At 45.6% G+C, this 15064-nt stretch overlaps 1 pseudogene across 1 annotated transcript; it reads left to right on the forward strand.

Annotated features, from left to right (window-relative positions):
• The first annotated feature begins 704 nt into the window (after positions 1 to 704).
• On the forward strand, positions 705 to 5010 carry LOC101393331 (cytochrome P450 2D14-like; annotated as a pseudogene). The gene is made up of 9 exons (XR_015556294.1): positions 705 to 893; positions 1610 to 1781; positions 2432 to 2584; positions 2675 to 2826; positions 3179 to 3352; positions 3516 to 3657; positions 3885 to 4072; positions 4535 to 4679; positions 4781 to 5010. The product of XR_015556294.1 is annotated as a cytochrome P450 2D14-like (transcript).
• Positions 5011 to 15064: the final 10054 nt, after the last annotated feature.

Raw genomic sequence — 15064 nt, forward strand, 5'->3', positions numbered from 1 at the left:
GCTTATGCTTGTGTGTCAGTTTGTGAGCATGTGGGTAGTGTCTGCATATGTGGGTGGTTTGTGAGTGTGTAATCTGTGTCTGTGTGTATTGAATGTACAAGTGTGATGTGAGGGACACAGAGAACTTTAATAACTCCTCCTCCCACCCCACCACAACCTGGGGTCCCTCTAATCATTGTCACCTCCCAATAGCAAGTACCAGTACAAACCTGGGAGGTGAAGGTCATTCAGGAGGAGGTGGGTCACTCAGGGAAAGTAAGAATGTGTTCTCGGGATGAGGCTGTGAGGACATTAGGGAGTGTGAGCCTAAGGTGACAGATGGGTGGCAGGATCAAGTTCCAAGACCCCTGGTTGTTCCTCAGAGCCTGTCCAATGGTGGCCAATCTGGCTCAAGGCGTGGAATTCCCTTTCTCTACCCCCAACCGGGATAGGCATCTGGATAGGACAGCAGGGACAGGACCACTGTGCCAGCCCTGCGCTGACCTTCCCTGGCCACTCCCTGCACCCTCTGGCAGCTCAGTCATGCCAACCTGCTGACTCAGGACAGAGGGCAAAGGCCAGTCTCAGCTCCCTTTATAAAGAGGTTCCAGGCTGGTCGAGCCCTCAGGGTTGGTGAGAGTGCCCTGCCTGGCCTGGTCCTAGGTGCCTGGTGTGGTGAGGGGTGCCTATGTGTCCAGAAGAGCCCAGTGCCCACTGAGGCAGCCATGGGGCTGCTGACCGGGGAGACACTGGGGCCCCTGGCCGTGGCCATGGCCATCTTCCTGCTCCTGGGGGACCTGATGCACCGGCGACAACGCTGGGCCCCACGCTACCCACCAGGCCCCATGCCCCTGCCTGGGCTGGGCACCCTGCTGCAGGTGGACCTCCAGGACTCGGTTTGCAGCTTTACTCGGGTGAGGAAGGTGGGGGCTGGTGGGCAGGTGTCCCCAGAAGAGGTCCTGGGGACACCACTGAGCAGCAGACAGTGGGTGGTGGGTGAAGCCACAGGCTGCACAGGGAGCTGGATGGAAAGGAGGAGGCAGGTTTGAGAGGCCTCCTGGGGGAGGGCATCTGTGCAGGGCCTGGAGGGCAGTTTGAATTTTCCAATCAAAGGTCAGAGAGGGCAAAAGCCTGGAGGGGGTGGGACTTGGCAAGGGGTTTGGGATGCAGTTGGACAGAGCTTAAGTTATGTGAGCCTGAGTGCCTTCTGATGGTATCAGGAGGAAAGATCTTGAGATTGGGGAGGGGAGTCTGGTCATGAGCCCCATTTAAATAAGGAAATTGAGGTTGAGAAAGGACAGTGACCAGGTTCGAATCTTTTGCTGCTGTGAGAATTTGAGCCTCACTGCTCACTTCTGTGAACCTCAGTTTCTTCACCTGTAAAATGGGATGCTAACTTGGCCTGCTGACAATGTTGGTGACCTCTGTAAAGTCGTAGCTGGGTGGTCTGATACGTCGTGTCATCCTCGACCATACCGGTTGTGACCCCTAGTGTCACGAGGCCAGATAGATTCCTTGCACTTCCTTGCTGCTGCGGCCCAGGGATTCCCCAAGACTCGAGCCATGAGACTGGGTCCCACAACTTGGGGTGGGGCGGGACTCTCCAACGCTCTTGACTCTCGGCCTACAGCTGCGGCGTCGCTTCGGGGACGTGTTCAGCCTGCAGCTGGGCTGGACGCCCGTGGTCGTGCTCAACAGAATGGCGGCCATAAGCGAGGCGCTGGTGGACCGCAGCGAGGACACCTCCCACCGCCCCCCTGTGCCCATCTTCTAGCACCTGGGCTTCGGACCGCGGGCAGAAGGCAAGCGGAGGAGGGGAAGACCACAGCCCGGAGTGGACTGGGCCCGCAGTGGACCGAGACCCAGGAGGGTGAAGTGGATGCAGGGTCATGGACCTGCCGTGCAGGGAAGAGTCAACGAATTTGCAGGGGCGTCAGGCGGAGGAAGCAGTCTGTGCCAAGCGTGGGAAGGGGTATGTGGAGGGTCCTTACTGGGAGTGGGCGGGCGCCGGCAAATGGGAGCAGGAGGGGGATGTCCGGGTGGCGGGAATGAGGCGACGGAGTCAGTGTGGGCGGTGCAGGGGGCGGGCGAAGACGTTCCCTGAAAGGGAAGGCAGTCGCGGCGGGCAGGGCAACGAGCAGGGCTATGACCTGCCGCCAGTGGGGAGAGCTGGCGAGCAGTGTGGCGGGCAGAGGGTGGGACCTGTCTCTAGCCAGAAGGGGATATAAAGTGGGTGGGATTTGGTGGTAAGGAGAACGAGGTTGGAGTGGGCGGAACAGGGGCCAGACAGTATTTGTGAGACGTTCACCAAACGGGGCGGGAGAGTAGAGCAGGGGGTGGGGCCGAGGTCTCTCCTGTAGCAGGGGGATGGCCGATCCCCGTGAGCAAGGTGTGCGTACAGGGGCGGGGCCAGGGCACAGCTGAGCCACGCCCATGTCCGCCCCGCCCCCAGGAGTGGTCCTTGCCCATTATGGACAGAGGTGGCGAGAGCAGCGGCGCTTCTGCGTGTCCACCCTGCGCGACTTCGGCCTGGGCAAGAAGTCCCTGGAGCAGTGGGTGACCGAGGAGGCCTCGTGCCTCTGCGCCGCCTTCGCAGACCAGGCCGGTGAGTGCTGGGCTGAGACACAGGAGACAGGGATGGAGGCTGGGAAGAGGAGATGGAGGCGACCCCCTGACCTGCACCGTCACCTCCCAGGACGCCCCTTTAGCCCCAACGCCCTCCTGAATAACGCGGTGACCAACGTGATCTCCTCCCTCACCTATGGGCGCCGCTACGAGTACAACGACCCGCGTTTCCTCAGGATATTGGACGGCTTACTGAAGGAGGAGGGCAGATTCTTACCCCAGGTGCTGGGTGTAGGGGTCCAAGGAGCCCTGCAGGCGAGGTCCATGGAGGAAACCTCCGCCTGCAATGGGCCTCCGTGGAGGAGGATTTGGATAGAGGGGTGTTGGATCAGCAGGCACCAGGAGAGGACTAAGGAACCTGTACCTCCTTCATTGGAAACCACCAGAACCCATGAGGTGTAGATTTTAGGTTTATCCTTCTGGGGTCTAGGCAAGGAGAGAGGGTAGAGGTCCGAAGTTAGGGAGGAACCAGGTCAATGGGGGGCACATCCTGGGAGTGACAGGGACCTGACTGGTGGAGGTGAGCACCTGAGCACAGGGAGGACTCAGGACCCCACATCTGTGGCTCCCACAGGTGCTGAATGCAATCCCCGTGCTCCTTCGCATCCCGGGGCTCGTTGCCAAGGTTTTTCCACAGCAGAAGGCCTTCATGGCCCTGCTGGATGAACTGGTTGCTGAGCACAGGATGACCCAAGATCCGGCCCAGCACCCTCAAGACATGACAGACGCCTTCCTGGACGAGGTGAAGGTGAGCCACCAGGGACAGCGGTCGTGGGTTGAGGGCACATGAGATGAGCCCAGGCAAGGGGGGTCCTAATTATCACCAAGTGATCAGGTACCTGGGCTGATGGGTACAGAGTGGGAGGCCACTTCCTTCCTCTGCTCCTGAACCTACACTCGTCATCGCCCAGGCCAACGGGAACCCGGAGAGCAGCTTCAATGATGAGAACCTGTGCCTGGTGCTGTCTGACCTGTTCTCTGCTGCGATGGTGACCACCTCGACCACGCTGGCCTGGGCCCTCCTGCTCATGATCCTGCACCCGGACGTGCAGCGTGAGCCCCACCTGGGGGCCCGGTGGGCTGGGTGAAGTAGGACAGGGCCAGGCTGGGGACCCTGAGCTTGGATGGCGACCAGGAGCTCTGAGCTGAGGCTGGGCCCTGGCTCAGGGCTCAGAGTGACCTCCTCCTCCCCGTGGGCACAGCCCCTGCACAGGAGTCAGGAGGAGGTCGGGGCCCAGCCCCCTGGGGTCTGACCACTGTGAGGATGCTTGTCTGCCCAGGCCCTGTCCAACAGGAGATCAATGAGGTGATAGGGCAGGTGCGGCGACCAGAGATGGGGGACCAGGCCCACATGCTCTTCACCATGGCCGTGGTCCATGAGGTGCAGCGCTTTGGGGACACTGTCGCACTGGGCTTGCCCCACATGACACCCTGCGACACTGATTTGCAGGGCTTCCTCATCCCCAAGGTAGGCCTGCGGCCCTGCTCACCCCAGCTCAGCTCCCCCTGCCCCCTGGTAGCCCCAGCATGGCCATTGCCAGGTGGGGCCAGGACTGGAACCCAAGCTGCCTTATCCTCGTTTCCACAGGCACCAACTATCCTCCCTCGACGGGTGTGGGGATGAAGCAGAGGCAGGGCTGGCCCAGTCCATTCAGAGCCTCCTCTGGGGGGTGGGGAAGACAAACTAAAATGTGCCCCAGTGTTTTGTAGGAGCTACGCATGCAAGGACAGGTGGCAGTGAGCGTGCCCATGGGCCGCACATTACTTTGCCCTGGGGACAGGGAGGGTGCACGGATGCTTCTTGGACTGAGACTGACTTGAAAGAGTCCTGGTGTGTGTCTTGCAGAGAGTGCGGCCCATGGGTGTCTGCTGGCAAAGGCCCTGGCCTCTCCTAGCGGAGAAAACACCCATACAAGGCATCACCTATCAGGGCACAACGCTCATCATCACCAACCTGTCCTCGGTGCTGAAGGACGAGACCGTCTGGAAGAAGCCCTTCCGCTTCCACCCCGAGCACTTCCTGGACGCCCAGGGCCGCTTCGTCAAGCAGGAGGCCTTCATCCCCTTCTCAGCAGGTGCCTGTGGGGAGCCTCGCACACTTTCCCCTCCTGAGGGAGTCTTGGAGGCATTGAGCCCACACCCCCAGCCTCACTGACCCCCCCATACCCACCCACAGGCCGCCGCTCATGCCTTGGGGAGCCCCTGGCCCGCATGGAGCTCTTCCTCTTCTTCACCTGCCTCCTGCAGCGCTTCAGCTTCTCGGTGCCCGCTGGGCAGCCCCGCCCCAGCGACCACGGTGTCTTTGGCTTCCTGGTGACCCCATCCTCCTAAGCTCTGTGCCGTGCCCCACTAAAGCGGGGCACCAAGCCCCAACCCACTCCTCAATGAGGTCCCTGATGTACAATAAACCAGTCTGATTACTCCAACCTGGTTTCCGTCCTACCTGAACCCCCTGTTCGGCCCCTGGCAGTGATGAGGCATTAGTTGCCTTCTCAGGGCCAACCTCTACCCCTACCTGATCCATCCTCCCCTGGCATTTGACCCCATTTGAGACATGAGTATACTGAGGTTCAGAAGGTGACTGCTTACTCCCTAGTCACCCATGGAGACCCAACACTGGCTGCCCTGGTTGGTGACTAAGTCCATGTAGAAGTCTTGACTCCTGAGTGTCAGAGAGTGGGAGGAATGTGAATGGGCTTCTGATAGGAATCAGTCCAATCCCTGGCTGGATGAGCACCCTCAGGTTCAGGGATTCACTACAAGGACTCACAGGAGTCAGCAAAGCTGTTACACTCACGGTTATGGTCTTTCCAGAGAAAGGATCCAGATAGAATCAGCAGTGGTCAAAGGCACATAGGTGGAGTTCAGGAAGAGCGGGCACAAGCTTCCAGCTGTCTCTCCAGAGGATTCATGCAGACAGTGCTCAGTTCTCCCAGCAATGATGTGTGACACAGCAGAGGGTATTGCTCACCAGGGAAGCTCACCTGAGTCTGAGTGTCCAGGGATTTTCTTGGGGGTCAGTCACTTAGACTCGGAGAGCCACATGGTTGACCTTAGTTACTCAGTCTCCTGCCGCTCTCAGTATCAAACAGTGTGGCCCAAAGTCCCTGCCATAAATCACATTGTTGGCGTAAACTCTCTGGTGTGACCCCAGGCCCCAGGTACAGAGACACTCTTGTCAGGCAGGTCATTCCATGGGCATAGGGGATGTTCCCCAGGAGTTTGTCAGAAGCCAGTCATTTTTTTGGGAATGTGCAGGGATGGAAAACACCAGACCAACTGAGTAAACTTTTTACTGCACAGACCACTCCCCTGGTTTTTGGCTCCTACAGTAAAATGGTCATATTTGTTTGAGTAGCTACATTTTCTGTGTGCATGTGTGTGTGTGTGTGTGTGGTAAAATACATACAAATAAAATGTACCATCTCAATCGTTTTGGAGGCTACAGTTCAATGCTATTAAGTTCTCATCTTGTTGTGCAACCATCACACCATCCATCTCCAGAACTCTTTTCATCTTGCAAAACTGAATCTCTGTCCCCATTAGACAATAGCTCCCCATGACCCCTCCCCATAGCCCCTGGCACCTCACATAAGTGGAATCATACAGTATTTGTCTTTTGTGACCAACTTATTTCAGTTAGCTTGATGCCCCCAAAGTTCATCATGTTATAGCATGAGTCAGAATTTCCTTCCTTTTTTAGGCTGAATAATACTCCATTGAATGTATAGACCACATTTTGTTTATCCCTTTATCTGTCTATGGACACTTGGGTTGCTTCTACCTTCCAGCTATTGTGAACACTGCTGCTGTGAACATGAGGTACGAATATCTCTTTGAGACTCTGCTTTCAATTTGTGGATACATAAGCACCAGACTGTTTTCCACAGCAGCTGCACCATTATACTTTCCTACCAGCAGTGCACAGGGTTCCAATTCTCCACATCCTCGCCAACAGTTGCTATTTCCAGTTTTGATGATACTAGACATTCTAATGGGTGTGAGGTGGTCTCTCATTGTGGTTTTGATTTGCATTTCCCTAAGTGATGAGTAATGTTGAGCATCTTTTCATTTGCTTGTTATCCATTTATATATCTTTGTAGAAATGTCTATTCAAGTACTTTGCCCATTTTAAAATCAGATTATGTGGGGTTTTTGTTATTGTTGTTTTGAGTTTTAGGAGTTCTCTATATTTTCTAGATATTAATCCCTCATTAGATACAGTCATGTGCCCCATAACAATGTTTTGGTAACGACGGACCGCATGTACGATGGTGGTCCCATAAGATTAGTACAATATAGCCTAGGTGTGTAGTAGACTATGCCATCTAGGTTTGTGTAAGTGCACTGTATGATGTTCGCACGATGACAAAATTGCATAATGACACATTTCTCAGAACACGTCCCTGTCGTTAAGCAAAGCGTGACTGCACATGATATATACATCTTTTCTCCCATTCCATTGGTTGCCTTTTTACTCTATTGGTAGTATCTTTTTTTTTTTAATTTTATTTATTTTTTTCCCCAAAGCCCCAGTAGATAGTTGTATGTCATAGCTGCACTTCCTTCTAGTTGCTGTATGTGGGACACGGCCTCAGCATGGCTGGAGAAGCAGTGCGTCGATGTGCGCCCGGGATCCAAACCCGGGCCGCCAGCAGCGGAGCACACTCACTTAACCGCTAAGCCATGGGGCCAGCCCGGTAGTATCTTTTGATACACAACATTTTTTAATTTTCATGAAGTCCAGTCTGTCTACTTTTTCTTTTGCTGCCTGTGCCTTTGGTGTCATATCCGAGAAATCACTACCAAATCCAATGTTGAGAACCATTTCTCCCATGTTTTCTTTTAAGAATTTTCTGGTTTTAGCACTTACATTTAGGTCTTTGATCCATTTTGAAGTAATTTTTGCCTGTGGTGCTAGATGATGGCCTAAATTCATTCTTTTGCATTAAAATATCCAGATTTCCCACCACCATTTGTTGAAAACACTGTCCCTTTCCATTTGCATGGTCTTGGCACACATGTCAAAATCATTTGACTATAAATGAGGGTTTGTCTCTGGGCCTTCTATTCTCTTCTGTTGGTCTGTCTCTTTATGCTGGAACCACTGTGTGTTGATTACTGTAGCTTTATAATAAGTTTGAAATCAGGAAATATGAGTTTTATTCTTCTTTTTCAAGATTGTTTTGGCTATTTGGGGTCACTTGAGATTCCATACGAATTTTGGGATTGATTTTTTCTATCTCTGCAAAAAAGTCGTTCAGATTTTGATAGGGATTGCATTAAATCCGTAAATCATTCTGAGTAGTCTTGATGCTTTACCATATTAAGTCTTCCAATCCATGAGCCTAAGATGTCTTTCCATTTTTACTTTTACTTGTGTCTTCTTTAATTTCATTCAGCAATGTTTTGTAGTTTTCATGGTATAACTCTTTCCCTCCTTGGATAAGTTAATTCCTAAGTATTTTATTCTTTTTGATGCTATTGTAAATCAAATTATTTTCTTAATTTCATTTTCAGATTATTCATTGTTAATGTATAGAAATACAGCTGATTTGTGCATTGATTTTGAATCCTGACACTTCTGATGAATTTATTTATAAATTCTAATATGGTTTCTTGTGGCATCTTTAGGTTTTCCTACAGACAAGATCATATCATCAGCAAATAGAGATAATGTTACTTCCTTCCAATTTGGATGCCTTTTATTTCTTTTTCTTTCCTACTTACTCTGGCTAGAACTTCCAATACTATGATGAGTGGAAGTAGCAAAAGTGGGCATCCTTTCAATATTCCTGATGTTAAAGGAAAAACTTTCAATTTCTCACCATTGAGTATCATGCTTCCGGGGGGCAGGTTCATATATGGCTTTTGTTATGTTGAGGTGGTTTCCTTCTATTCCTAGTTTGTTCAGTGTTTGCAACATAAAAGAGCATTGAATTTTGTGAAATGCTTTTTCTGCATCAATTGAGATGATCACGTAGTTTTTTCCTTCATTCTGTTAATATGATCTATAACATTGATCAGTTTTCACATGTGGAATGATTCTTGAATTCCATTAACCAACCCCACCTGGTCATAATCCTTTCCCACTTTATAATCCTTTTAATATGCTGCTCAATTTAGTTTCCTAGTATTTTCTTGAGGACTTTTGCATCCATGTTCATAAGGGATATTGGTCTGTAGTTTTCTTTTCTTCTAGTGTCTTTGTCTGGCTTTGATATCAGGGTAATCCTGGCCTCATAAAATGAGTTAGGAAGTGTTACTTTTCTGTCAATTTTGTGGAAAAGTTTGAGGAGGATTGGTGTTAGTTCTTTTTTAAATGTTTGATAGAATTCAAGCAAGAAGCCATCAGATCCAGGGCATTGCTTTCCCCAGACTTTTTGATTACGTATTAAATCTCCTTATTAATTAAAGGTCTACTTTGATTTTCTATTTCTTTATGAGTCAGTCTTGGTAGCTTTTCTGTTTCCAGGAATTTTTCCATTTCATCAACACAATGGAATACTACTCAGCCATAAAAAACGATGAAATCCAGCCATTTGTGACAACATGGATGGACATTGAGGGTATAATGCAAAGTGAAATAAGTCAGAGGGAGAAGGTCAAATACCATATGATTTCCTTCATTAAGTAGTAGATAATAACAACAGTAAACAAACACATAGAGACAGAGATTGGATTGGTGGTTACCAGAGGGGAAGGGGGGAGGGAGGAGGGCGAAAGGGATAATTCACCACATGTGTGTGGTGATGGGTTGTAATTAGTATTTGGGTGGTGAACATGATGTAATCTATGCAGAAAGAGAAGTATAATGATGTCCACCTGAAAATTACACAATGTTATAAACCAATGTTACTGCAATAAACAAAAAATTAAAAAAAATAGGTTATTCAATTTGTTGACATGTAAATATTGAGGGTACTTCTTATAATGCTTTTTTTAAAAATTTTTTGTTTATTGCAGTAACATTGGTTTATAACATTGTAAAAATTTCAGGTGGACATCATTATACTTCTCTTTCTGCATAGATTACATCATGTTCACCACCCAAATACTAATTACAACCCATCACCACACACATGTGGTGAATTATCCCTTTCGCCCTCCTCCCTCCCCCCTTCCCCTCTGGTAACCACCAATCCAATCTCTGTCCCTATGTGTTTGTTTATTGTTGTTATTATCTACTACTTAATGAAGGAAATCATATGGTATTTGACCTTCTCCCTCTGACTTATTTCACTTTGCATAATACCCTCAATGTCCATCCATGTTGTCACAAATGGCTGGATTTCATCGTTTCTTATGGCTGAGTAGTATTCCATTGTGTATATATACCACATCTTCTTTATCCATTCGTCCCTTCATGGGCACTTAGGTTGCTTCCAAGTCTTGACTATTGTGAATAACGCTGCAATGAACACAGGGGTGCATGTATCTTTATGCATTGGTGTTTTCAAGTTCTTTGGATAAATACCCAGCAGTGGAATAGCTGGATCATATGGTAGTTCTATCCTTGATTTTTTGAGGAATCTCCATACTGTTTTCCATAGTGGCTGCACCAGTTTGCACTCCCACCAGCAGTGTATGAGAGTTCCCTTCTCTCCACATCCTCCCCAACACATGTTGTTTCCTGTCTTGTTAATTATAGCCATTCTGACTGGCGTGAGGTGATATCTCATTGTAGTTTTGATTTGCATTTACCTGATAGTTAATGATTTTGAACATCTTTTCATGTGTCTGTTGGCCATCTGTATATCTTCTTTGGAGAAATGTCTGTTCAGGTCTTTTGCCCATTTTTTAATTGGGTTGGTAGTTTTTTTGCTGTTGAGATGCATGAGTTCTTTATATATTTTGGAGATTAAGCCCTTATCAGATGTATGGTTTGCAAATATCTTCTCCCAATTGTTAGGTTGCCTTTTCGTTTTGTTGATGGTTTCATTTGCTGTGTGGAAGCTTTTTACTTTGATGTAGTCCCATTTGTTTATTTTTTCTATTGTTTCTCTTGCCCGGTCAGACATGGTGCTTCAAAATATGTTGCTAAGACCGATGTCAAAGCGCGTACTGCCTATGTTTTCTTCTAGAAGTTTCAAAGTTTCAGGTCTTACATTCAAGTCTTTAATCCATTTGGAGTTAATTTTTGTGTATGGTGTAAGGTAAGGGTCTACTTTCATTTTTTTGCATGTGGCTATCCAGTATTCCCAACACCATTTGTTGAAGAGACTTTCTTTTCTCCATTGTATGTTCTTGTCTCCTTTGTCAACGATTAGCTGTCCATAGATGTGTGGGTTTATTTCTGGGCTTTCGATTCTATTCCATTGATCTGTGTGTCTGTTTTTGTGCCAGTACCATGCTGTTTTGGTTACTATAGCTTTGTAGTATATTTTGAAATACCTCCAGCTTTGTTCTTTTTTCTCAGGATTCCTTTAGCTATTCGGGATCTTTTGTTGTTCCATATATATTTTAGGATTCTTTGTTCTATTTCTGTGAAAAATGTTGTTGGAACTTTCATAGGGATTGCATTGAATCTGTAGATGGCTTTAGGAAGTATGGACATCTTAACTATGTTAATTCTTCCAATCCAAGAGCACGGAATAGCTTTCCATTTCCTGGTGTCTTCTTCAATTTCTTTCAGCAATGTTTTATAGTTTTCCATGTACAGCTCTTTCACCTCTTTGGTTAAGTTTATTCCTAGGTATTTTATTCTTTTTGTTGCAATTGTAAATGGGATGGTATTCTTAATTTCTCTTTCTGCTACTTTGTTGTTAGTGTATAGAAATGCAACTGATTTTTGTATGTTAATTTTGTATCCTGCAACTTTACCATATTCATTTATTACTTCTAAAAGTTTTCTGGTGGATTCCTTAGGGTTTTCTATATATAAAATTATGTCACCTGCAAATAGTGACAGTTTCACTTCTTCCTTTCCAATTTGGATCCCTTTTATTTCTTTCTCTTGCCTGATTGCTCTGGCTAGGACTTCCGGTACTATGTTAAATAGGAGTGGTGAGAGTGGGCATCCTTGTCTGGTTCCTGTTCTTAGAGGAATAGCTTTCACTTTTTCACCATTGAGGATGATATTAGCTGTGGGTTTCTCATATATGGTCTTTATTATGTTGAGGTACTTTCCTTCTACACCCATTTTATTCAGAGTTTTTATCATGAATGGATGCTGTATCTTGTCAAATGCTTTCTCTGCATCTATTGAGATGATCATGTGATTTTTATTCTTCATTTTATTAACGTGGTGTATCACATTGATTGATTTGTGAATGTTGAACCATCCCTGCATACCTGGAATAAATCCCACTTGATCATGGTGTATAATCTATTTAACGTATTGTTGTATGCGATTTGCTAGTATTTTGTTGAGGATTTTTGCATCGATGTTCATCAGTGATATTGGCCTGTAATTTTCTTTTTTTGTGTTGTCCTTGTCTGGTTTTGGTATCAGGGTAATGTCGGCTTTGTAGAATGAGTTAGGGAGCTTCCCCCCCTCCTCAATTTTTTGGAAGAGTTTGAGAAGGATAGGTATTAAGTCTTCTTTGAATGTTTGGTAGAATTCACCAGGGAAGCCGTCTGGTCCTGGACTTTTATTTTTGGGGAGGTTTTTGATTACTGTTTCGATCTCCTTACTGGTGATTGGTCTATTCAAATTCTCTACTTCTTCTTGACCCGGTTTTGGAAGGTTGTATGATTCTAAGAATTTATCCATTTCTTCCAGATTGTCGCATTTGTTGGCATATAGCTTTTCATAGTATTCTCTTATAATCTTTTGTATTTCTGAGCTGTCTGTTGTAATTTCTCCTCTTTCATTTCTGATTTTACTTATTTGTGCCTTCTCTCTTTTTTTCTTGGTGAGTCTAGCTAAAGGTTTGTCAATTTTGTTTATCTTTTCAAAGAACGAGCTCTTGGTTTTATTAATTTTTTCTGTTGTTTTTTTGTTCGCTATTTCATTTATTTCTGCTCTGATTTTTATTATTTCCCTTCTTCTACTGATTTTGGGCTTTGTTTGTTCTTCTTTTTCCAGTTCCTTTAGGTGCATTGTTAGATTGTTTATTTGAGATTTTTCTTGTTTGTTGAGATAGGCCTGTATTGCTATAAACTTCCCTCTTAGAACTGCTTTTGCTGTATCCCATAAATTCTGGCATGTCGTATTTTCATTTTCATTTGTCTCCAGGTATTTTTTGATTTCTTCTTTGATTTCTTCGTTGACCCAGTCATTGTTCAGTAGCATTTTGTTTAATCTCCTCGTATTTGTGGCTTTTCTGATTTTCTTCCTATAGTTGATTTCTAGCTTCATACCGTTGTGGTCAGAAAAGATGCTTGGTATTATTTCAATCTTCTTAAATTTATGGAGACTTGTTTTGTGGCCTAATATGTGATCAATCCTGGAGAATGTTCCATGTGCATTTGAAAGAACATGTATTCTTTGGTTTTTGGATGGAATGCTCTGTATATATCTACTAGGTCCATCTGCTCTAGTGTGTCATTTAAAGCCAATGTTTCCTTATTGATCTTCTGTTTGGATGATCTATCCGTTGATGTAAGTGGAGTGTTAAAGTCCCCTACTATTATTGTGTTACTGTATATTTCTGTTTTTATGTCTGTTAATAATTGCTTTATATATTTAGGTGCACCTACACTGGGTGCATAGATATTTACAAGTGTTATATCCTCTTGTTGGATTGTTCCCCTGATCATTATGTAATGCCCTTCTTTGTCTCTTTTTACAGTTTTTGTTTTAAAGTCTATTTTGTCTGATATGAGTACTGCTACCCCAGCTTTCTTTTCATTGCCATTTGCGTGGAGTATCTTTTCCCATCCCTTCACTTTCAGTTTGTGAGTGTCTTTAGGTCTGAAGTGTGTCTCTTGTATGCAGCATATATATGGGTCTTGTTGTTTTATCCAGTCAGCCACCCTATGCCTTTTAATTGGAGCATTTAGTCCATTGACATTTAAAGTAGCTATTGATAAGTATGTACTTACTGCCATTTTTTAACTTTTTTTTCTCAGTGTTTTAGTAGTCCTTCTCTGTTCCTTTCTTCTTCTATACAGAATTGATGGTCTCTTTAGTTTGACCTCTGTCTGAAAGCTCTACTCTTTAACTCCCCTCCTCCCTCCTTTTATGTTTTTGACATCATATCTAACCTCTTTTTTGTGCATTTGTATCCATTACCCTCTTATCATGGAAATAGATAATTTTTCCTACTTGTGGTCTTCTCTTTTCCCCTTAAATCAGTCCCATTTCTTGTAGCACTGGTTTCTTGGTGACAAACTCCTTTAATTTTTGCTTGTCTGGGAAATTTTTAATCTCTCCTTCCATTTTGAATGATAACCTTGCTGGGTAGAGTATTCTTGGCTGTAAGTTTTTTCCTTTTAGCACTTTATTTGCTTTTTTTTGTTTGTTTTTGTTTTTTTATAAATTTTTTGTTTATTGCAGTAACATTGGTTTATAACACTGTAAAAATTTCAGGTGTACATCATTGTACTTCAATTTCTGCATGGACTACATCATGTTCACCACCAAAATACTAATTACAACCCCTCACCACACATGTACCGAACCGAATTATCCCTTTCACCCTCCTCCCTCCCCCCTTCCCCTCTGGTAACCACCAATCCAATCTCTGTCCCTATGTGTTTGTTTATTGTAGTTATTATCTACTACTTAATGAAGGAAATCATACGGTATTCGACCTTCTCCCTCTGACTTATTTCACTTTGCATCATACCCTCAATGTCCATCCATGTTGTCACAAATTAGCACTTTAAATATATCGTGCCACTCTCTTCTAGCCTGTAAGGTTTCTGCTGAGAAGTCAGCTGATAGCCTTATGGGGTTTCCTTTGTATGTAACTTGACTTTCTCTTGCGGCTTTTAGGATTCTCTCTTTATCTTTAATTCTGGACATTTTGATTATGATGTGTCTTGGTGTGGGCCTCTTTGGGTTTATCTTGTTTGGGGCTCTCTGTGATTCCTGTACCTGGATGTCTGTTTCCTTCCTTAGGTTAGGGAAGTTTTCATCTATTATTTCTTGAAATAGATTCTCTGCCCCTTTGTCTCGCTCTTCTCCTTCCGGGACACCTATAACACGGATCTTAGTGCACTTGATGTTGTCCCAGAAGTCCCTTAGACTGTCCTCACTCTTTTTAATTCTTTTCTCTTTTACCTGTTCAGCTTGGGTAATTTCTTCTAGTCTTTCGTCCAGCTCGCAGATCCGTTCTTCTGTATCCTCTACTCTGCTTTTGAGTCCCTCTAGTGAATTTTTCATTTCCAGTATTGTATTCTTCATTTCTGATTGGTTCTTTTTTATATCTTCCATTTCTTTGTTGACATTCTCACTGAGTTCATCTATTCTTCTCCCCAGATCAGTGAGCATCCTTAACACTCTTAGTTTGAACTCTCTGTCGGGTTGGTTGCTCATTTCTGTTCCACTTAGTTCCTTTTCTGGGGTTTT

The sequence above is a fragment of the Ceratotherium simum genome, chromosome 25 (assembly GCF_057802395.1).
Source record: "Ceratotherium simum simum isolate JZ-2026a chromosome 25, ASM5780239v1, whole genome shotgun sequence".
Taxonomy (NCBI): domain Eukaryota; kingdom Metazoa; phylum Chordata; class Mammalia; order Perissodactyla; family Rhinocerotidae; genus Ceratotherium; species Ceratotherium simum.